Source organism: Marmota monax, unplaced genomic scaffold (genome assembly GCF_021218885.2).
Source record: "Marmota monax isolate L192 unplaced genomic scaffold, Marmota_monax_Labrador192_F-V1.1 WCK01_AAM20220418_F8-fsc00029, whole genome shotgun sequence".
Taxonomy (NCBI): domain Eukaryota; kingdom Metazoa; phylum Chordata; class Mammalia; order Rodentia; family Sciuridae; genus Marmota; species Marmota monax.
Genome location: NW_026693024.1, coordinates 16323171 through 16346984, shown reverse-complemented (window position 1 = coordinate 16346984; position 23814 = coordinate 16323171). Strand labels below are relative to the sequence as shown.

Sequence of the window (23814 nt, the reverse complement as noted above, 5' to 3'; positions counted from 1 at the left end):
CCCAAGGCCTCAGGTATCCAGGAAAATTCCGAGTCCTGGGCTCTGACTGTGTGAAGAAGAAAGGAGAAGGAGGCCATGTTCTTTGTAACTCTACCCAGTAGAGTCACTTACCTCTACCAGGGGAAGGCGTGGGCCATTTGGGCTTTAGCCCCAACCACTTCACACCTGCAAGAAGCAGGAGGGTTGAGGAAAACCTTCCCCTTAGAAGACAGGGGTGCAGAGTGGTGTTCCTGCCCTGTCTCTGCCCTCTGTGCCCCGTCCACCAGAACCTTCCAGCTCGCTCTCGCCATCTTGCCCACCCTGTTTTCTTCATAGTTCTTGGGTTTATGTGTCCACCTACTGGCTAAGTGTTCATCTCTCTCATCACAGGGTGAGCTCAGGGAGAGTGGAAGCCTCGTCATTCTCCTTTACCACTGCACCCAGGTGTTTAAAACCGTGCCAAGCGCAGAGGAGGCATTGGATACATATTTGTTGAATGAGTAAACGGATAAGTGCTGTTTGAAGCTCCGGCTCCTTAATTGCCTGGACCTCTCTTGTGCCCCGACTCACCTGGCAAGCAAGCACGTCTACCTATTGTAAGACGGCGTCAGCTCTTGCCGACCTCCAGGTGCAAGGAGCACTTCTTGGTACCACTCGCAAGTTACTACTAGTTGCATGCGCACACGAGTGTGCTCTTGTGAGTGTGTAGATGTGGGTGTGGATTTATGTGTATATGAAATTGCATATTCTTTTTTTTTGTAGTTGTAGGTGGACAGAATGCCTTTATTTTATTTGCTTATTTTTATGCGGCGCTGAGGATCAAGCCCCGTGCCTCCCACATGCTACGCAAGCGCTCTGCCACTGAGCTACAGCCCCAGCCTGCAGTTATACATTCTGTCTACTTCTGTGGCTCTGGAACACTTCAGTTCACTCACTGGTTTACACACGTGTCACCCTTGCTCAGCTATAAGCTCCTTGGGAACTGAGCACCTGTTCTTCATTCTTGGTTCTCTAATATCTGCCGTATGGTAGATGCTCAAGAAATATTGCTAGATTCTTGTCACAACGTGCCAAGTCCCGCTGGATCTCCGTATCTAAAATACCTTTCTAGTATCTTCCATATATTGATTTGTGTAATTCTCACAACGACTCTGAAAGATACATTTGGAACTCTCATTTTACAGGCAGGGGAACTGGGGACATAAAGACATGAAGTGGCCCGTGGTCTCACCGCTGGTTTGATGCCCTAGCTTTTACTCTCTGAGAGACTGACTGTGTGAATGAGCAAATGATTGAATGAAAACCCTGGCAGCACAGACCGAAACATTAAATAGGCCCAAAGACATTGGGATCAACATATGTAAGACAGACATGATCCCAAAGCTGGCCTATGATTAATCCTGATTGTAGCCGTTGCGTTGAATTCTTCAAACCCATACCTACATATTAATGTTTGGGTTATGAAAATAAGTAAACCTCTATATGTTGGAAATGATTTCCTAGGGGAAAAATATCAATTCATCAGCTGTGAGTTAAACAGTCACTACAAACAAGGCTCAGTACTGAATTTGGGGAGAATTTAGAGGAAAGAAGGAAATGAGATGAGTTGAAGAGGAAAATCAAAGTCAAGGTTAGTGTCTTGGAGAAGCAGGTAACATTAAGAAATTAAAAGAAATAGGCCAAGGGCAGTGGTGCACATCTGTAATCCCAGTGACTTGGGAGGCCAAGGCAGGAGGATCACAAGTTCAAAGCCAGCCTCAGTGACTTAGCAAGACCCTGTCTCTAAATAAAAAATAAAAAGGCTGGGGATGTGGTTCAGTGATTAAGTGCCTCTAGGTTCAATCCACAACACCAAAAATAAAAATTTAAATTAAAAAAAAGAAATAATGGGCAGGAAATATAAGAGCTATCATAAGGTATTATTATACACCAATTCATTGCCTAACAGTGATAATAGAGAAAATGAAAGCTATTGTGTTAGTCAGGATAGGATAAGGTTTTTTTTTTTTTTGTGGCAGAAATAATAAACCCTCAACTCACAGTGGTTTAGCAAAATAGAAGTTTATTTCTCTCTCATACCTCGTCTGCTGTGAATGCAGTGTCTCTCCGGGACTTTTGTCCTGTGTGCATAACTCCATGATGCAGGCGGCTTTGATCTTCTTATCCAGCCGTCTAGAGGCCTCCTTCATGATCACAGGGGAAGAAAGGAAAACTGGAGATTGCACCAGCAATCAAATGCTTCAAAGCTTTGGCCCGGAAGGGACATTTGCCACCCGCTGCGTTCGAAGCCTTGCATCTAGCCTTTCATATAGCTTACCCTGTGCTGCATCCTAGCACACAGTAGGTGCTCAGTGAATAGGTGTGGGCTGAAAGATTGTGCAAGCCCATGCATGAGTGCACTGCCACTCACCCTGAGAGAGTCATGGCAGCTAGGTACATGGCAGCCTCTGAAGCCTGGACCTGGAAAAATGAGGCCCAGCTCGAAAATATTCACTAAAATGAAAAGAGAATTAATAAAAATAACAACATAGCTAGCATCGGTTAGCCATGGTGGATGGAAAATGGTAAGGTGACCCTGTCCAGGATGCTCCCATGCTCCCATCCCTCACTGCAGCCTGTTCTTCCTGCATCAAGCCAACTCACAATTGCACCTGTTGCCTCACCTTCTGGGGACCTGGTGGGTGGGCAACACCCAGTGCCAGATCAGCAGAGAGGGCATTCCAGAGGGGACCACGCGTATGCTGAGCAAGGCACCGCAGCTGGAGGTGTGGAATAAGTGGGGAGTCCATAGAGAGAAAGGGGGACACTATATTGGATAGAGAGGTGGGGGATCCTGCCACATGTGTCGGACCACGCACTGAGGACCTCCCAACCAACTCTTGCTGTGTGTTATTTGCTGAAGAGAAACCTGAGTGCAAGGAGGACCCATGGTCTCAGCCACAAACGCATTTCATGAAACACAGATTTGGTCTTCTGTTCCCAGCATGCAACCTTTGGAACCTCCAAAGCAATGCATCTATTGTATGCTAATGAGCTGAGTGGTGGCTGGCAGCTCCTAGGTAGCTTCAGGATGAGGGCTGATCACCAGGCAGGATGAGTAGGTAAGGACTTTGGCCCCACTCACCAACCTCCAGGGATGGTATAGGGCTGAAGGTTGAGTTGACCACCAGTAGCCATTACTGAATTGCTCATGCCTACGTAATTCAGCATCTATCAAAACCCAAAAGGACAGACTTCAGATCAGCTTCTAGAGAGGTGAACAAACACAGGGAGTTCCCCTAATGCTGGTGCTCCTGGAGAAGCCCTGTCCCCTCTGGCAGACCTTACCCTGTGCCACCTTTTCATCTGCGTCACCTTTATAAAGGTCTGCAAACCATTCTAGTGAATTAATAATGAAACTCCAGGTGACCTTACTGCACCTGTGCTCCTAAAGAATCTCCCCTTCTGAGAGAGAAGGAGACCCTTGGGACCACAGCTCCCAACTTTATCTTGGACTTTATGGGCCCTGACAAGAGTTAGTCCCAGTAATCCTTCTTTCTTGACGCATTTCCCCAATGAGTCCGGCAATTCGCTCCTTTCATTTCCACTGCTCAGTCTGGGTACCAGTGTTTTCCCTCAGGTTATCTGCCACCAGTTATTTACTCATCTGCCCTGGAAGTAGTTTAAAGAAGACTCTAAAAGTAAGTTAAAGAAAACTTTAAAAGTAACTTAAAGTAAACTGCACCTCGCTGTGCATTCCACTCTCATTGCTAACTACCACCTGCCAAGCCTCTCTCTAGGCTGACTGTGTTGGAACTGACTTACATTAGAGGGTGCTCAGCAGTGTTGGGGCAGAATCGATTGCTGGCTTGGTGTATGGGGAAATGCTTCTGCCCACTCACTCAGAGAAACTTCCTGAGCATGTAGGAGGAACTGAGGTAGGTCCCCCCCCCATCTTCAGACTAGGAAGTGGAGTTTGTTCCTGGTGGTAGAGGGAACAATGAACTGCTTTGCCCGTCACTGTCTGAAGAGGATGGGGTGGTGCTGTCAGGAGGGTCCTGGATGGAGGTTGGCAGTCCCTGGAGATTCTTAGCACATTAGCTTTACAACTGTGTCCTGACCCGTGAGGTAGAAGAGAAGCCAAGACAGGGCCCCTGCCCAGGAGGCTGCTGCAGGTATCAGGAGATCCATAAGGTATTGAAACTACCTGAAGGGGCAGGTGTGGAAGATACCTCTGAGCAGGAGTTGACCAACACGGGTGAACGTTAACATATAGGAAACATAGGGAGAGAAGGAGTGGGATATAACTGGATTCCAGAGCCTGTGTGGCCGTTGAGAGGTGCTGTGTGGTATTTTGTGAAATAATAACAGCATCATTTTGACCTCAGATTTCTCTGGAAGATTCTGGGGACACCCTTGGGGGGGCAGAAATCCCCTCTCTGGAGCAGCTGTGCCTTACCCCAACCTCTTCCTCTGTCTTTCCCTCAAGCTCTCTGCCTCCCAACGTTTAAGATCAAATCTTCAAATAGCAGCAAAACTGTCAGGCTGAAACTTCCTCTCCGTCCTGGCCCTCTAGTGGAGATAAAATGGTTTAAATGTGGGCGTGAAAGTGGAGCCAGAGTGTGGTTGCTGGGTTCAGCTGCTGATAAGAGGGCTCACTGCCATCCCCGGGGGCGCCCCCATCAGAAGCAATGCCCCATGGCTCTGGAAATGAGTGGCCTTCTCTTGCTGGTTGGTAAAATTCTTGGCAGTTGACCCCTTTTTTATTTTTTCTTAGTTCTCTGAGGCCACTTCACACCTTACAGGGTCTTTTGGGTTTGACAAAAGGGAAGCAGCTTTGACTTGAGAGAAAGAAAAGATGCCATCTGATGGGACAGAAGAAGAGCACACTGCTTTCCTAGTTTGCTTTCTGGGGCGGGCTGGTCGTGTGACCTCATAGATGCCTGTCTGTAGTGGCAGAAGAGAGTCTAAGGAGAGAAGTTAAAGTTGGATGCAGCTCACAGGCAAGGCGGCTCCTTAACTTGAAGGGATCGGAATGAGTTCTGGGTTCTCTGGAATAAAAGAGTCATCAGCCCCCAATCTCTGTACCCTGCATGTAGGTAGAGCTGGGAGATGCTACGAGGGAGAGCTGAACTCCTACATACCACCTCTCTTTGCTGTCTGTGTGGATCTGTGAAGCAGGAACCCCTGGGCACGAGGGCAGAGGTTCAGGAAGTGGGACAGGAGAGCCTTGAAGTCCCATCTCGCACCCTCCAGTGCCCTGGCTGCCCTTCTTGGCTGGACCCTCATTCCTACCCTCAGTGATATTCTGAGCTTCTGCTCTCCATGAAGTCTCTGTTCCTTCTTCAAAACCAGCAAGGCATGCGCCCTTCTTGGAGTGGAAGATGTATGGCTTTCTTGGTTATATCAGTCTCTGTCACATGCCCTAAACCCAGTACCATTCATTAGATTGATTTGTGCATATGATTTCCTTTTAAACAGCAAGATGATGGGAGGCCCCTCTCTTTTCTGGAGGAGGTGTATTTTTAAACAGGTAGGCTATTTTTAGGTCGTTAGGTATTGTATTGCACAGGGGGTGTGGAAGTCGACTTTTAATGTTCTGTACCCCCTTTTCTATATCCAAGTGTAGTTTCTCCCGGTGCTAGAGACGTTAAACATTTCGAATCTCCAGTTACATCAATATCGTTTGATGTACTTTGTGTAGCAACTAAAGCAGGAACAGGCTTCAGAGTAAGCTAACCAAAGAATCTTGGGGCTTTTGATCATTTTCCATTAGCATGAACAGTCGTCTCTGTCCTGTCAGATTTTGTTTGAAAGGATGTTTGCCGTTTAACGATGATAAACATGTTTCCCGGTATTTAATATGTCTTCTCAACTCAGGAGCTGAAAAATTCACTGGTGAGATTAGTTGTGTTGGCATAGAAGGGGCTTCTGCGTGCCCCAGACACCCCCGAGCCGTTGAGATGTGGTTGCATTAAAAGAACACACACGTGCAGATATTTTGCTGACAAAGCTGTCTGTTTCAATGGTGAGTCCCAGGGGCCTCTCAGCCACATATTGCTGTGTAGTATTTGGTCAGAAGAAACCCCAAGTGCAAGAAGAACATGTGATCACAGCTACGCCCAGATTCCTAGAAAGCACCACTTGCTTCTGGTTAGGTGGTGGGGGTGACAGAGAGAGGGTCTTAGCCGTGCTCCTGGTCTTCCTTTGCCTGCATATTCTGCTGTACTGTTGCTGTTGCTGGCATTGGCTCTCACCCTGACTTGCAGGAGGGAAGGAATGACTGTTTATTGCTGTTGGTGTTTGAAAAATCTGTGGGTAGAGCTCTTTGAGAAAGCAGATCACAGGGCCAGCTATCTACTTTGCTTAGCCCTTTCTATTTCTTTTTGCTTTTTTGACATATTGGAAGGGAGAGGGAAAAAAAAGGCTTCCATTCTAAAATTGTCTGGATCTTCAAAGAGAGTGCCTTTTAAATGTTTAGAACTTGGAACTGCCAGGCTTTTTCATTTAGTGTTTGAAAAACTAGCCCGCTGACATCGTCCTTGGAGTCCAGGTTCCTAATTGGGAGGAACAGTAAAGAAGGCAAGGAGTTTGTCTGTGATTTGAAATGTACCATCTTTCTCCCAGGCGATGTGCCTGTTTTCACATTTACCTGTTCCCTGGTTCTGCGATCATGATCGATTCCATAGCTCCGTAATGTGAGAGAAGATTGCGTCTTCTTCCAGAATTCTTTACGGACACTTCCTCAGAAAGCAATGGTGCTTTCTGAGGAAGGAGCTCTGGGCACAAAAATCCATGTGTAAGACCTTTCCCATCAGCCCTGGTGGCAGAACTTCTGAGGAACTGGCTTCCAGTCCTACTGATCTCCTCCTCTCAGGGAGGCTAAGGGGAGGGAGGCCCTGTGTGTTCTGCTGCCAGTTGGCACCTGGCGGCCTCAGGGCGTCCTGCCTGTAATTAAACCCAGGAGTGTGTCCAAAGATTCGGGAGCTGGGTAAGAAGAATGCGGGGGGGGGGGGGGGGGGGAGCGAGGTCAGAGTCTCACCATTATCAGCTTAGGTAAAGAAAGAAACCAAGCTACCTGGCAAGTCACCTGGTTGCCAAGGCAACCGCTAAGGGGGTGAGGTGGCCAGGGATTGACCATCAATCACTTGCCGCTGATTCTGCTCGGAATCCAGAGGCCATTATCCTCGGTTCTCCCCATCCTGACTTCTGTTTATCCTGCTTCCTGAGGGAAATATGCTTTTTGTAGTGCACACCTTCTCAGTTTGAATTTCCGTGAACTTTAGCATGCATTCTAGAGAAGGTCTCAGAAGTTTCATACTTCTGTGGCTGGAGGATGGTGGAAAGCTGTAGACATGCGAACAGTGGACATGGAACACTGAAGGAGATGTCCTGTGTCCATCCTCCATACGCTGCAGCTCAGGTCTGTTCCCCAGAATGTCCACTGTGTTAGCATACAAAAGAGTTCAGGTAGAATTCCAAACAACTCTCTGCCCATGTATGAAGAGGGTGGGGGACTGAGGCAGTTGCTACGTGTCTCTTGTTTCAATTGTCAAGTCAGGATCATGTTATTCACAAGTTTAGCGCCCTCTAGTGGCCATCACGGTGCTCTTGAGAAGCACTTCCCACGACTTCCACTTCTGGTCCCTAACTTGGTTAAACACCTGCTTTACCATAAAGTGTGTCCATCTCAAGTCCACATTTACTTACCCCACAGGAAAGAATACAAACCTTTATTACAAAGAAAGAAGTGCTCTGGCCGCATCAGATGAGAATCAATCCTTTTGTATAAATTTACTAAATATGAGAGAAAACTTTTGTTTTTGTATTTCTTGGTGCTTAGGATGGAACCCAGGGCCTCACACATGCTAGACAAGTGTTCTATCACTGAGCTGCAGCCCAGCCCCAACAAAAGACATCAGTATAAAATTTGCACAGCCAACTGACTCATAAGGTCAGAGAATGGTACCATTGGCAATAGTTAGCAGGTCATCTGCTGATTCCCACCCATAAATAAACTTTAGAAAGAGATTAAAACCTTCTCTAATACATGGTTGGCCAAGGTAACATTTGTCTTCCTTATCCAGAAGGTTGATGAAGTTAACATTCTTCTGTTTAAACAGCTTTATTATAGTTTTACACGGTGAAAGCATTGATACTCTTGTTTTCCAATCACTCAGCTAATCACATGTTCAATAAGAGGCTACCAGGAGCTTGGTCAAGTACATAGGATCCCATGGAGATCTTGTTAAAATGCAGGTTTTGACTCTGCAGGAGTGCAGTAGGGCCTGACATGTTGCTGGTCCAAGGACCACACTTTGGATAACTAGGTACTTGGTGATGCCAAGGATAGAAACCACATTCTGTGTCCTCAAGAGCTGGATGATCTAGAAAGGGGCCTGAAATGATATATAAATAATTATGGCATAAGTCAGAAGATGATAAAATGTACAATCAGTAAAAACATATTTTAGGGGTTAAAGATAGAGGTGGTCACATCTGATTGCAAAAATGGAAACTATTTCCACAGACAAGGTGATTTTGGAATTGAGCTTTAGTTTGCATCTCTTTGGGATGGGGAGGTGCACTGAGGGCCAATAAGATAAACGGCACAGATGCTGGAAAGCAAGAACTATGTTCAGGGAAAAAGGCGCTGCACCTTTGCCTGTGGTGGAGAAAATTGGGAGATAGCATTGGCAAGATGAGTAGGAGCGCTCTGTGGCCTCAGATGGTCCAGGATGGAAACCCTGGAGTTAATTCAGGAAGCACTGAGGCATGAGTAACAAGAGTTTTTGAAGAGAAAATAGGTTGATTGAAACTGCAGTTTAAGAAGATTAATCTGGCAGGTGTTTATATGAGAGACTGGAGTGGGGAGCATCGTCATATTCCAAATGGAGAAGTAATAGGACAGATGACATGATTAATACTAGCAGTGGGGAAATTAGTGAATGAAATGATATGGAGAGAGGAGGATAGGAAGGCCTCCAGGGGGACATCAGGGTTTCAGTCCTGGAAGGCTGGTGGCATGCTAACACAATTACCACACGTAGGGAAGTTAGAATGAGCTGTGGAACCTTTTTGAGAAGAAGAGGAATGACATTTGCATATTCATCCAGGTCACTTTTCTGCTTTCGATTGGATGGACAGTAGCATTACCAGCCACCTTATCCTGCCTCACCATTTTCATGACACATTTTACTACCCAACACGATGATTTTTAAGTTATTTGTCCCAAGCATAGAAGTCATTGCCCAAGTGGAGCTTGGGAAGTCCAGTGGAGGAGACAGCAAACCCATACATCAACAGACAAATGTAATGAGAAACAAAGGGAGAGAGAGGAGAGGGTCAGCTTTAGAAGGGACCAGGAAAGCCCCTCTTGGCAGATGGCATGGAGTGTGAGGAGGGGCACAGCAGGTGGGGTGGACAGAACAGCCAGGCAGAGGAGCAGCCTGTTCAAAGGCCAATGAACCACCTGGTACATTCCAAGCCCTTGAACCTGTGTGGCTGGAGGGAGGAGATGAGCGGGATGTAAGTCAGAGGACCAGCAGAGAGTGCCCCGCTATGAATTTAACAAAGAGGCTCCGTGTTTTCCTAAGTTCCTTGGCAATCATGTAAAGCATCTAAACATGACACTGGGTGACTGGGGGGCACTGGAGGATGGCATGAAAAGCAAGGGAGCCAGTGGGGAGACATGTGCTTGACCAGTGGTTTGGACTTGAATGGTGGCATTTTACAGCAGAGAGAAGCAGATGGTTTCAGATACAGTCTTATTCTACGGATAGACTTTTGACGTGGATGAAGAAGAGAGAAGTGATAACCAGGGTAATTCCCGTGTTCCTGGCTTGAGCTGTCAAGTCTATTGCTCCATATACAGAGGTGGGGAGGACAGTGCTGTCACAGGATGTCGGGATTGTTCAGTTTCAAAGATGCACACCAGAATTTTTTTGAATAGAGGTAAAAATATGCACCAAAAAAAAAAAAGCCATCTTAACCGCTTTTAGGTGTGGAGTTTAGTATTAAGTTCATTCATATTGTTGTGCATCCAGTCCCAACTGTTTGCATCTTGCAAAACTGAAACTCCTCACCCATTAAACAATAACTGACCATTCTTCCCTCCCCCCTGTCCCTGGCAACCACCGTCCTACATTCTGTATCAATAAATTTGACTAATTCTGGGCACCTCACACGAGAGGAATGTCCTCCAATTTCACCAGTGTTGTATTAATTTTTAATTTTTTGAGGGGCTACCATCTTGTTTATCCATGGTGACTGCACCCTTTTACATTTCCACTAAGAATGCACAAGGGCTCCCGCCTCTCCACATCTCAACAACACTTGTTATTTTCTGGTTTTATCCTAGTAGCTGGCCTGGTGGGTACAAGATGGTGAGGACATTTTTTTGGTGGGTATTTCAGGTAGGCAGTTGAGTCTTCCAGTCTACAGTTCAAGAAGAAGACTGGGTCTGGGACACACAGGTTCAAATTTAAGGCATCTCACGTCCTTTCAATGAGTTCTTTGGGGAGTTTCACTTTTTGAGTTTGTGTGTTTGTGTCAAACTGACTGTAAGCATTTACATGATTGCAGACTTAGATTAAGCATTTTGCTACTTAAAATAACCTCACATACATGTTTGAAACCATATATAAATCAATTTAGAAATATTTTTCTACTTTAATATATATTATATATTATATAATATATATAATTAGGTAAATTAGTTTTCTTCTTTTTAAAAAAAGTGCAACCAGATGACTTTATAAACATGCAAAATTAGCATTGATCAAGATAGTCTTCAGATAATATACCTTCTGTAAGGAGTACTTTGTTGATCAAAATAAAATACTTAGGATACCAACAAATAATATGATAAACTCTATAAACACTCAGAAATTAAGGAGACACAGCCTTTTCTGAAGCTTGCATTGGGGGGAACAAAAAGTTCCTTCTGTTACCTTACCTTTTATTCAGGCATGCACTAGTCAATTATAAACTTGCCATAAGAGACTTAAGTATAAGGAAAAGCTATGCAGGGGTCTGGGGAATATAGCTGAGATGGTAGAATGCTGGCCTCACATGCACAAGGTTCAATCCCCAGCACCAAAAAAAAAAAAAAAACAAACAAACAAACAAACAAACAAAAAAACCTAAACTAAAAGCTATGAAGTTAAAGTTCTTAAGCACAAAAGCAGTGACCAAGCCCTTAGCTCATGCATCTTTAGTAAGAAAAATACTTCTCTGACATGTTTGAAATTCAGACTCTCCTAGGCATAAGGAACCTTTCAAGGTTCCTTCTGACCTTCTGATACTATATGAGTGATGCCTCTTCTCCATCTGTTTATCTGTTAATTAATTAATTAATTTTAATCCCTTTCTATAGTACAGAGAATTTCTTTTTTCTTTTCTTTTTGGTGGTACTGGGGATTGAACCCAGGGCCTTATGCATGTGAGGCAAGCACTCTACCAACTGAGCTATATCCCCAGCCCAAATATATATATATATATATATATATATATATATATATATATATATATATATATATTTTTTTTTTTTTTTTTAGTTATGTCTCTATTTTCCTTTATGTGGTGCTGAGGATCGAACCCAGTGCCTCTAGGCGTACACTCTACCTCTGAGCCACAACCTCAGCCCAGAGAATTTCTTAAAATTATATCATAGAAGATATGTTTATCTGTTTGGGCAACAAAAGTAAGAAGAGCAACAAATATTATATCATTACTTCAAAAATTAGACAAATCCATGTCAAAAATACCTAACCCAATTTGATTCAGTAATTGAAATCCATTATATTCTAGGACTCAAAGCAGGATGATCTGTTTCTGCAGTGGTCTTTGGTGTGAAGGACAGAGTTCTGAAAAAGTAGACTTGATAGCCTTGCAGGGTCCACATGGAGGAGTGTGTGTATTTGGTTTCTGGCTGGCCATTTGTCCATCCATCCATCGGCCATCCAGGCATGCATGCATCCATCCATCCATCTGTTCATCCACCTTTGGTCTATTTTCATCTGTATCAGTTTACAGTGTGGTGTTGAATGATGTTATCCACAATCATGGACATGCCCTTTACTTAGCATATAAGAAAATTAGGTAAAAGGAATACTGCTACAACCAAATCACCATCATCATCATAATAATAAGGTTCCTCTTACTCCAAAGTTATGAGCTTTTGAGTTCTAATTAGGCTCAATGGACCATAGTTCTTCAATGTCCCATTACTGAAATAGAGACTGATAATATTAATTTCACATCTTGGACCTGGGAATTGCAAAGTGATTTACCAACATTAATTCATCAATGTTCCTAATTCTTCTGAACAAGATATTAATATTTTTTAACTCATGGTCTAAATGTTTTCTAGAGAATTTAATGTCTTAGCTACCATCAAATGTAAAGTAAGGAGAACTAAAGCCCAAATCATCTATTTTTTAACTATTGTTTGGTGGCCTGATCTACATAAGGATGTCTTATTTGGGGGAAATTTTTTTTGGGGTGGGGATACCAGGGATTGAACTCAGTGACACTCAATCACTGAGCCACATCCCCAGCCCTATTTTTTATTTGATTTAGAGACAGGGTCTCACTGACTTACTTAGTGCCTCACTTTCGCTGAGGCTGACTTTGAACTTGCTATCCTCCTGTCTCAGATTCCTGAGCCACTGGGATCACAGGCCTGAGCAGCCATGCCTGGCTTATTTTGAGGAAATTTTTAAAGGGGTCTGTCAGAAGGGTCATCAGCTTTGCTTATGCAAAAGTATTTAATGAAATCCTGCTAGGGCTAAATCATTAGAACCCCCAGATGACCACTTTCCTTTAAAATTTCTTTCTTCATTTGTTCCAGTGCTTAATGAAATGATGAACTTAAAATGATGTGCCTGCTGGGTGTCCCTCAAATGATCTGTCACAGCATGTGAACAACTAAAAACAAAGTTCCAGCAAGCAGGTCTGACTTCTGTGCCACCCTAGAAATAGTTCTCACTCTCCAGGGCTCCACTGATCTTCCAATCCTGTGCAACTCGGTGGAGAGAAATCCTGACACCGAGTTATCGTAGGTCCCAGCCAGAACTATGATGCTCTCAGCCTGTGGGAGAGGCACTGTCCTCCAGGTGAAGCGAAAAAAGAATCATTTCTGAACAAGGATTATTCCTTCTGGGGAAAAAAGGGCCATGTGCTGCTCATGGTACCCTGGTTTGCCATTCCTTGAGTTTGTGGAGGCTTTTAGGAGAAAGTAGAGGTTTTTACAACTTATTGAGTCTGGCACGTGAAGCAGCATGATAGTTACTTACAGTTTTAAGAACTGGAAGCCTTGTAGCTCATTTTCTTCATCATCATATGATTGAGACCCTAATTTGGTTTCTTTCAACTTGGTTCCTGCAAGCATGTTTTTGGGATAGGACCTCCTAACGATGTCCATGGGTCAGGTCTAGTATTTCTGGAAATGTAGGTACTTGTAAATCATCAAAATTACAGTTTTGTTAGAGACAGAGTCTGCATTTTTAGCACGTCTGGCTTGTGTTGCTATCAAATCCCCCCTCTCCAAATTGCAAGGGGGAAATGTCTAACTTTTTGTCTCAGGAGGCTTCCAGTGCATCTAATTTCCCAAATAAAGCCTGTGTGCTTTCTTTCCCTTCTTAACTCTTTAAGGTTTGGCCTGTCAACCTGACCTAAAGATAGAATATGCAAAAACACCGCTGAGAGCAGGACTCCCCACCCATTCCATGGGGACACTTCAGGTTGTTTACTTATTTCTTGGTAAAAGTGAGCCTGGGCATATGGTGCTGCTGGTTGGATCTGAAATGTGACTAGAGGACTGATCTGTCAAGAAGGTCGATGTTTGGGCTACTGACACGTTGGCTCTTATGGGTAAGAACTGAGGTTTTTCTTCATGGGTGTCTGGGGATGTGGCTGACCAGAGCTGGGAGCCAGAACTTTAGATTGACTTAGGCTGACTTTGGCCCCTTGCTCGGAGGCCCAGGTTCCTCAGAGGGTGTAATTAGCTGCTGTGAAGCATAAAGTGCTAGTAAAGGTCCCAGGTAGAAGGTGGACCAAGAGCTGAGGCTGCACAGTGGAAGCCCAGGAGCTGAGCGCAGGACGAGGTGGGCTCTTCCTACCCAGAGCCGGAAGCAGCCAAGCAAAGCCGAGTAGCAGGTGTTTGGACTCTTGCTCAGGGAGCATTCTTGGGCCTCAGAAGAAGATCAGAGTCTGTTAAATGTTGGTGCAGGAAGGAAGAGAGTAGTCCGACCTGGCTTTATTTTCATTTATCATGTCAAATTTTACACATGGGAATGTGAGACTGAGGACAGTGGAGACAGGTTTTGGGGAGCAGTTTACATCAGATCCAGGCCCGAGGTTCAGCCCATCTGCCACCTGCCTCTTTCTCTTCACCAGTCACTTGCCACTGTTTCAGGTCCTTTTCCTCCTTTGCTTTGTATTCTTCTAAGATTGAAAATGTGATCATTAGATGAAAAGATTTTAAGTTAAAAACTCTTCCGTACATATGTGATCTACGTCCCAGCTCTCTCTGATGTTTCTGGGGCCTCTGATGATGTCACAATAGAGTTTATGTTTCGTTTCCTAGGGAGAAAAAAGGACTGTCACCACTCATTTATGGACTCATCCTATATAAAACTCATTTCAGGGCCTGAAATGTTAAAATATCAAATGACATGGATATCACATATGGGCTCTATCAGAATTATAGATGGACCGTTGTACATACAGCCTCTGCCCTTCTTGCTTTCCAAGCAGTCCCAGGAGTGAGAGCTGACCCCTAATGGTCCCTGGGAATTGGAATCAATTGGGGTTTAGAAAGATAATCCAGGAAACTCATTATGAGCCACCAAAATGACTAGCCAGTAGCTAAGCTAGTAGGCAGGAGTTTCACTGACCACATGCCTCAACCACATTGACCATAGCACTCGCTGAAGAACATGCTCTTGGGTGAAAAGTATGGAATATGCAGCAGGTGTGGCGGGGGGAGTGAGGAACCTGGGAATCCACACCCCAGATCATTAAACTACCTCATTAAGAATGTATTTTTTTTAAATATTGTATGTGCATATGTTCAGGAGTTTTTGTTTGGACAAATGAAGAGTTCTGGAGATGGCTGCGGTGATAGTGGCACAACAGTGTGAATGTGTTTTGTGCCACTGAACTACACACTTAAAAGTGATTCCCATGAGTGAGCCCAGTGGTGCACACCTGTGGTGCCAGCAACTCGGAAGGCAGAGACTAGAAGATGACAGTTCAAGGCCAGTCTTGGCAACTTGGCGAGGCCCTGTCTCCAAATAATGAACAGGCTGGGATAAGACTCAGTGGAAAACACTCTTGGGTTCAATATCCAGTCTGGGAAAAAAAATTATCAAGGAGTAAGATGATAAATTTTGTTACGTGTGTTTTACCACAATTTTTTTAAATTAGGTAACATCAGCTTACATAAAGGATTTCCACTGGTTAAATGAAAATATGTAAATCATATCACCTGCCAATCCATCTATCTTCATTCATTCAGAAAACATTCATGAAGCCCCTGTTTTGTGCTACAGATAGTATTCTAAGTACCAAAACCTGGAATACAGCCATAAAAACAATATGCCCACTGTCCTGGGGCATAGGTTAGTTTAGGTGAAAGTCTTAGGAACAATGATGACCACCCCATGTGATGGGCAAATGTGAATGTAGATTGGAACTAAGCCCGCACCCATCTGTGCAGGGGGACTGTGTCTTGGCACTCAGGGAGAAGGTGTAAAGGGACTGCTGTTGAGGGGCAGCGTGGACCAAGCCCTGGGGAGCAGCAGCCTGTGCCAGGAACAGTTGGCACTCTGTTATTGCTGATGTATCATGGTTGTGCTGGGGTGGTAAGCTTGTAGGCTTGTGAAATAAAGGAGCCAGTCAAAGCAGGTCCCATACATCACGTTAAGGAATGTAGACTCCTCAGATCTGTGGAGGTCAGACTGCATTCTGCACTAGTCTTGGAATTTTTCAGCGGCCCCCAGTGCCACGGGGCTGCCCTCAGAAGTGCTAGACGTGATGTGGGGGAGGTGGGGGAACCAACAGGTTAGCTGGTGTAAATAGCTTCTGTTTACTGGTTTGATGGATTTGATTTCTGTATGAGATTTTTATTTAAAGTCTGGGTTCTAGCTTTAAAAAAAAATTGCAAATCACCGTTTTGGTGATGAGGAACCATCCAAAATTATAAGAGTTGGTGACAAGTGCATATATTAAATATCAATATTCTGCATTCAAAGAGATAAGCACATTCTGTCCACCTCTGGATCTCACCTAGATAAGCATTCAATGAAAGGTTCAGTTGGAATTATTATACATATATGATATGTAAAATTAGCAATAGGGATATTAAGCAATTAGGGATATTTTAGCAAGCTGTTGTCATAGAGGTCAATTCAATAGCATATTGGCCAGTAACTTGAAAGAAATCTGTAGAAATATAAATCATTAAAACTTTCCTCTTATTCTTTTTTTTCCTTATGTAGAATTGGACCACAATACTATTTTTTCTTTTTTCTTAGTTTCCTGTTTTTGAGACTTTAATTTTTATAATTTGATGTCTTGGACCTGGTTGACAACTCCAATTCTTATATGTAGGATTGAAACTTTGTAGAAAATAATAGTTAATTGTACTTTCTTAATGTTTGAAATGATATTCTGTGCAAGTTTTGTTTCCGTATGGACTACAGCCAGAACCCTACTGTTTTTCAATTTGTTTAAATGCAACAGCTTAGACAACATATGTACATGTTCAGTTGAAGATAAAGGGTATCATTATTTTTAGCCTATTACAAAGAAAAGCACATTTTCTCTTAAATGTCTTGATATGAAGTAATTTGAACACAATTTCTGCACAAATCATTTTCAAGAGATTGGCTGTCAAGTGTATTTTTTTAAAGTAGCACTTTCGTAAGAACCAATGAGACTTTGCAAATTTAGATATATTCTGAGCCTGAAATGTGGTTGAAGATGTCAGGTTTTAAACAGCTCTTTGAGAAGCAGTTAACTTAAAAGTATAGCAATTGAGAACACACCAAGAAGGATTTTGAAGAGTAAAGTCTTGATGTACTAGAAAAAAAAAAAGTTGACAGATTCACTACAGTTAGGAGACAAGCAGGTACAACTCCCACTTGCAAAAACTTTTCTTATCTAACCAACTTCTGACACTGGCTTAGGGAAGCCTCCAGCAAACCCTTATCTCCTGCCAGCTGCTGAGGCTACTGTGCCTTCTTACGGTTTTGCTGTATAGTAAAACTGGAAGTGATGACATCACCACCTTCCTCTCTGGTCGCAGAAAAAAAGAAGTTAGACCTAGGAAAAATGGCAAGCTGAGAGGTGCTTTACCCTGAAGCCTGGAGTGTGTGCGTGTGTGCATGGTGTGTGTGTGTACACAGATGCATGTACGCACATATATATGTGCAAAACTACACATTTGAGTTCGCCAGTTTGAAAGAGGAAAAAGCAACTTAACTCTGCTTCCTGACATCTCCACCATTACTGGTTTGTTTTGTCAATTCTTTATATATATATATATACTTTTTAGTTGTGAATGGACCTTTATTTTATTTATTTGGATGCAGTGTTGAGAATTGAACCCAGTTCCTCACACTTGCTAGACAAGCACTCTACCACTGAGCCACAACCCCAGCACTTTTTTTTTGTCAATTCTGACTCTATTCTACTGTTGCTTAAAGAAGTGTGCCCTCTGCTTTGGCAGACGGGATGGTATTGGTGGAAGTGGTGCCTTCTCTATTACGAGTCCTGAGTAGTCAAGTATTGGGGACTTTTGCTTCATTTCCTTTGATCTTATACCATTTTCTGCTGATTGAGCTTTTGTAATCCTCTCGAGGCACCAGAGTGATTCAAAAATAAATGGGTCCTTGGCATTTGTTAATTTTATACCACAATAAAGATATCTTATGACCTCCTGCTGGTCTTATCACAGACTAGAAGGAGTTACTGCTTCCTGCCCGTCTCTGAAAACTTGACGCAGGTACGTTCCGGGAGTCATGCCCTGTTTTCCCAAATTCAGATAAATGCTTAAAAGTCCACTTCCCTTGTGTTCACTCAGACACACACACACACACACACCAGAGAGAAAGAAAAGCAAATGTCGAGGGTGGTGCCCACTATTCTCTTCCAGGACTATATACCTGTTCTCCAAATTGGAGGTTCCACGTAGGATATTTGGACTTCACAATGTCGCCATGGTGTTGCACATTCCATAGGAAACATCCCTGGCCCTGTGAATTGAGATCTTCTCCTAGGCTAGCAGCATGCACTTCCACCTCCTTCTCGATGCTGGGTACTGCTGTGAGCACAGCCTCATCCACCCCACTCTGCAGTGTGCCACGTTGCTGAGCTAGGAGGGGTTGGGGTCGTTAGATGCTTTTTGACATATTTTTGTACTTGTTTGACAGTGGTGGTATAGGGACATGACCCCACCATAAGCTGAGGAGCATCTGTTTGCCCCTAGGCCCCATTCCACAAGATGCCCCCTGGAAGATGGGGAGTGGCTGCTCTCTTTGTAGGTCTTGGCACCAAGTTGTATGACCCTGCTGAGAAGGTTTGACCTTTTTGAAATTATGGAAAGAAACCACAGAAATGATACAGGCTTTGGAGTTGGAAGAGTTTTACTCAATCCGTTTTCTGCCAGTTTCAAGTTTTGTGATCTGGTGCTCTTGCTTAATCAGTCTCTCAGAGTTTGTTACCTCATCTGTCATGGGGGAATAATAAACCTAGTTTCACAGGGCTGTTGGGCAAGTGAAATGAGAAGCGATACAGGAAATGCAAGTTTTGTTGGTTTTAATCTGAAATTATAAGACTTTTAAAAGCCAAAGAATGTACATCTCTAACTGCCTTCTAGTGGTGTTAGGTGACAAGAAAGTGATGCTTTTGTGAAAGGGAGAAGCCACAGCCTCTGATGACTGACATTAAGACAGCTACTCCACGCCGTGGAGGCACATTAGCTCCTCTGGGGAGCTTCCAAAATCCCATTGCCTGGGCTGCACCCCAGACCAATTAAGTGAGGATCTCTGTGGGTGGAACCCAAGCACCAGGATTTTATAAAGATCCCCAGGGAATCACAGTGTGCAGCCAAGTTTGAGAACCGATGCTTTAGGGGAATTTGAACATCTCCAGTCCTTGTTCTGGCTAAACAGACAAAACCTGGGCCTCTACAGCCAATATTTCATTCTTTCTCACTTAAACAGAGACTTAACCATCATACTAAAAGCGTATTATTTCTGTTGATCATAAGTGAGATAATTAAGTCCTCTCAGTCGAGCCAATATTAATGGGTGTGTGCACGGCTGATAAAGAAGGCAGAAGTCTGTGGATTCTGAGGACAGGGGCAGTTCATTAGAGGGGAACACACACAGGGAAGCAAAAGGAACTTTAAGAATAGAAAATCCAGTAATTTCAAGCTCCTGTGTCTGGCAGTTAGTCCTCACAGCAGCACCATCCAACTGTTGGTTGGCTTCTGTGAAAAGCTCAGGATTATGGTTCTGACGGGTCATGGTTCTTGAAAACCTGCTACATCTTCCAAATGTGGGATAAGGAAAAAGCCTTTAGATAGTTACTCTTTGCTGAATAGAGTCAGTCATGCTACAACCAGAAGCTAACTAGTTGAAGTTAATTTGTCATGTATACATAACAAATATATAGAAATTAATTTGTTATGTACACACCTATATATACATACACATGCTTATTAATATTTAAAGTATTCATTAATATTTTAAAGAATTAATGTGTTCATTCTTTAAAGAGAAAGGACTAAAATCACTCCATATTCAAAATCTCTCTTATCTCTTCTCAACAAATTATATTGGAGCAACTGGAAAAGATAACACAGTATATATGCAAAAAGAAAGTTAGACCCATGCTGAAATGTAGCTCAGTGGTAGAATGCTTGCCTAGCATTCATGAGGCCTGAGTTCAATCCCCAGTAACCACCACCCCCAACGCCAAAAAAAAAAAAAGAAAGTTAGACCCTTACTTCACACCACATGCAAAAAATTAAAACATATCAATAAACTAACTGAAAGACCTAAAATTATAAAATCTCTTAGAAGAAAATTTTGGAGTAATATTCACGACCTTGGATTTGGCAATGGATTCTTAGATATGGACACCAGAAGTATAAGCAGCAAAAGAAAAAAAAAATAGATAAATTGGACTTCCAAAAACATGAATCAAAAAACACTATTTAGGAAGTCAGAAGACAACCCCCCAAATGGGAGAAAATATTTACAAATCATGTATCTGAAAAGGGTTCAGAATACATGAAGAACTTCTACTCAATACAAAAACATGAAAAACTCAATTGAACAATGGGAAAAAGGCCTTGAATAGACATTTCTGCAAAGAAGACACAGAGATGGCCAAGAGGTTCATGAAAAGATGCTCAACGTCATTAATGTCTAGGGAAATGCAATTCAGAACCACAGTGAGTGGACTCATACCCATTACAAGGCCATCGTAAGAGAAAGGAGGGATAGAAAGCAGCAAGGGCAGGCAAGGATTTGGAAAAATGGGAATATTCCCACCTTGTTGGTGGGAATGTGATGTCACACAGCCACCATGGAAAACAGTTTGGCAGTTACTCAAATGGTTAAATGTGGAAGTGCCAGTGATCCGGCCATTGCACTCTTAGGTATGGATCCAAAAGAACTGAACACAGCTTCCAAACAAAAACCTGCATATGAATGTTCATAGCAGCATTATTCATAATGGCCAAAAAGTAGAACCAACCCAATGTCTGTCAACTAATGAATGAGGAATAGCACGTGGCATGCACACACAGTGGAGTATTACTTAGCCAAAATAGGAAGGAGATGCCAGGACATGCAGCAGTATGTGAGCCTTGAAAACATAATGCCAAGAGAAAGAAACCAGTTACAGAATCCAGATGGTGCATGATTCTGTCTGTATGGAGTATGAGAATAACCAAATCTATAGCAACAGAGAGCAGATCGGTCATCGCCAGGGTCTGGGAGGAGAGGGAGTAGAGAGTGACTGTTGAGTGGGTTTGGCGTTCTTGGGGGCATGATGCAGACCTTGGGGAATTAGATAATGGTGATGGTTGCCCAGCATTGTGGCTGAGTGGTACACTGGAAAACTGGCTAAGTGTCATCTGAATTTTACCTCCACTTCAAAAATACCTCTGATCCTCCATCTCTTCTCTAATGCTACACGTGTGGCCTTAGGTCAGTCATTTAGCCACAGTGAGAGCATCTTGCAGCCTCAGCTGCCCTTTGCAATTCCACCTCCCTTGTGCACCACTGTTTTCCTTACGAAATCAAACTTTTGCACAGGGCCATCGACACTGGTCCTCGCTTCCTTACCAGCACTTCCATTCTCACCCATTTCCACACCTGATCTGGAAAGTTCTGTTTGCCCAAACACCAGCTCAGGAGCTTCCCACTCACCAGAGGGCTTTCCAGTTATTGAAACTAGACGCTGGGTTTCCAGGGTGGCTCTTCCACCCATTGGGCTCCCCCATGGCGCAATCACCAGGAATGTTGAGTCTTTGAAACAGATGGAGGACTTGCACACCACATCCCAGCAGGCACAGGCAACTCGGGCACACGGAGGGAAGTCACAGGTTCTGGTGCCAGAAGACGACTTAAACACTGTTACTAGCAGTGTTGGAGCGCCTTGCACTCTGGGTAATGGGTAGTCACCTCTGATCCCCATGAAGGTGGATCTTGGAGGCCACAGAGTGGTGGAAGGGCAGCAGGAAGCTGGATCCATCATTCTTCTGATTTCTACTTTCCTCTTTCTTCTGTTTTTTTTTCCGCTTTTCTTTTTCTGCCGGGGTCAGCAGGAATGGGAATCTCTTTTCTTCCTTTCTTTCTTTTTAGATCCGTCTTATTATGATTATGATTATACTGAAAGACCTGCATGAGAGGAATGCTGCAATCTGAATTAAAAATAGCATTTTCTGTCCTCCCACACACAACACTTGAGTGCTCTGAACGCCTTTTATAAATGCACACTTTCTGCCTGGCTGGATAAAAGAAGCTGTCACTTAATTTCCATAACGAAGTCATTCCCGGGAGAATTCCATTGTTTTAGCAATAGAATTTTTGTAAAAGGCCTCTTATTTTGCCTGAAAAAGGTAACAAAAATGAACTTTTGAGAGCTTATTCGACAAAACAATTAAGGAGCAAAAGATTTTCTCCCTTTTTGATGTGTTAGGAGTTGTAAATGTGAGAATCCCCTTAGCAGTGATTTAGGATAAGCCCCTAAATCCGGAAGGTGGAGGAGGGGGACCCTCATGGTTCTTTTTCCTAATACAAACTGGGTGTGCTGTAAATTGAGAATATGTGTGCTCTAGAGCTGGGTGGCAAACAGATGTTTTATTAAACTCTTATTTTAAAGAGTTTAATGCACATTTTTTTTCAAAGAATTGTAGGAAACCTGTAGAATGCTCGGTGCATTAAAAAAAAAATCCCTTGGTTTTTTAACAAAATGTGATTATCACATATTTTAACTGAGTTTCTGGACTGTGAAGACAAACTGAAGCTGCATCTTGCAGGGTCCTATACACAGAAACTTCGACTTGATCTTTCTTTTTATTTGAGCTTAAAACATTGTAGCAAGTGGCACAACCCCCTCCAACGCAGGGCCCTCCCCTATCTGTCCCCCCAGACCTCCACACAGTAGATATTTGCTCTAAATATGCTATCAGATCTTCCACTCCACTTGGTAGAAAGAAAGGATAATTGCATTTCTTAACACTTACCCGGCACCAAATAACCCACATCAAAGAATACCTGCCTTTGGTGTTTCAACAGGTAATCCCCAGATTTCATGCCAAGTGGCATTCCTGTTACTTGGTTTTCATAGCAGACACCATGGAGGTCTTGGTTTTAAAGCTAGATTCATTTTCTTAAGCCCCCTCCAAAAGGAGAGAAGTTTTGAATAGTGCCTTTGTCTGGCAATACTCTTGTATGCATCACCTCAGAAAAGCTGTAATATTTAAGCCAGGAGGAAGCTACCTAGAATGGATGGACAAGGAGGTTAACTCGTGGAATGGTGGATACGTTGGCTTTTAAGAAAACAGGTAGACAAAAAAAAAAAGATTATAAACAGGTGACAATATTGTTCTGGAAAGTCCTAAAGGCCAAAACATTATGCAAAAGTTGGATAGTTAAAACTACCAATGATTTCTAGTTTTAGAGAAGGATTTTGTTAGTTTCCAATCTTTGAATGACCTTTCGTCAGGTGACAGTGCTGTAACTTTGAAAGCATGATTTGAGATCTTCCTCGCAGCCAGCCTCTTGCACAGTAATATTATATAGAAAGAAGGAAGTTGTGGCTTCCACAGGGTAGTTCCAATGTGGTGTTTTTCATGCCTTCGGTACATTATTACTTATGTCTGTTCAAAAGCACAGAGGGAGGGGCCTGTGTGGATTCTCTCTTGCCATTTTCTCCTGATTCCCTAGTTGGTACTTGGTGAAGTCGGGCCCGATAGTAACTCCTGACATCAGGGCCAAATAAAATACTCCTAACATTAGGGCAAAAAGTGAATGAGAGGGAAATATTTCAGTATCTTTTTTCATAAAATTCTTACTACTTTCGCTATGTAAAAAAAAAATAAACAAAATAAACACACACACACACACAAAAAAAAAAAAACACGAAAAGAGAGCAGAAAATGAAAGACACTCATGGGCAAGGAGTCCAGTCCTTACAGACCTTACACCGCCGACGCCTTAGAAACGCTTGAGAAATTACCAAAGCTGGAAACACAGGCGCTGTCCTGTCTTCCCCATTTCTACCAAGCATGTCTGCAGTCGTCACACTCGACGTTGACCTTTCCACGCA

The 23814-nt window shown here is 43.3% G+C and overlaps 1 protein-coding gene and 1 non-coding gene across 14 annotated transcripts in view; one reads left to right on the top strand and one right to left on the bottom strand.

The window, feature by feature from the left end:
• Atxn1 (ataxin 1) overlaps positions 1-23814 on the top strand; it is a 387579-nt gene that overhangs the window by 204646 nt on the left and 159119 nt on the right. Inside the window, exon 6 of one of the 13 annotated variants that reach the window (XM_058582406.1) lies at positions 370-626. The exons of the other annotated variants lie outside the window; for them this stretch is intronic. The gene's annotated coding sequence lies outside the window, so the exon portion shown is untranslated. The remainder of the gene's footprint in view (positions 1-369; positions 627-23814) is intronic. 13 annotated transcript variants of the gene reach the window in all.
• On the bottom strand, positions 11365-11437 carry Trnav-cac (transfer RNA valine (anticodon CAC)). Its single transcript has one exon. It is a non-coding gene; the product is annotated as a tRNA-Val (tRNA).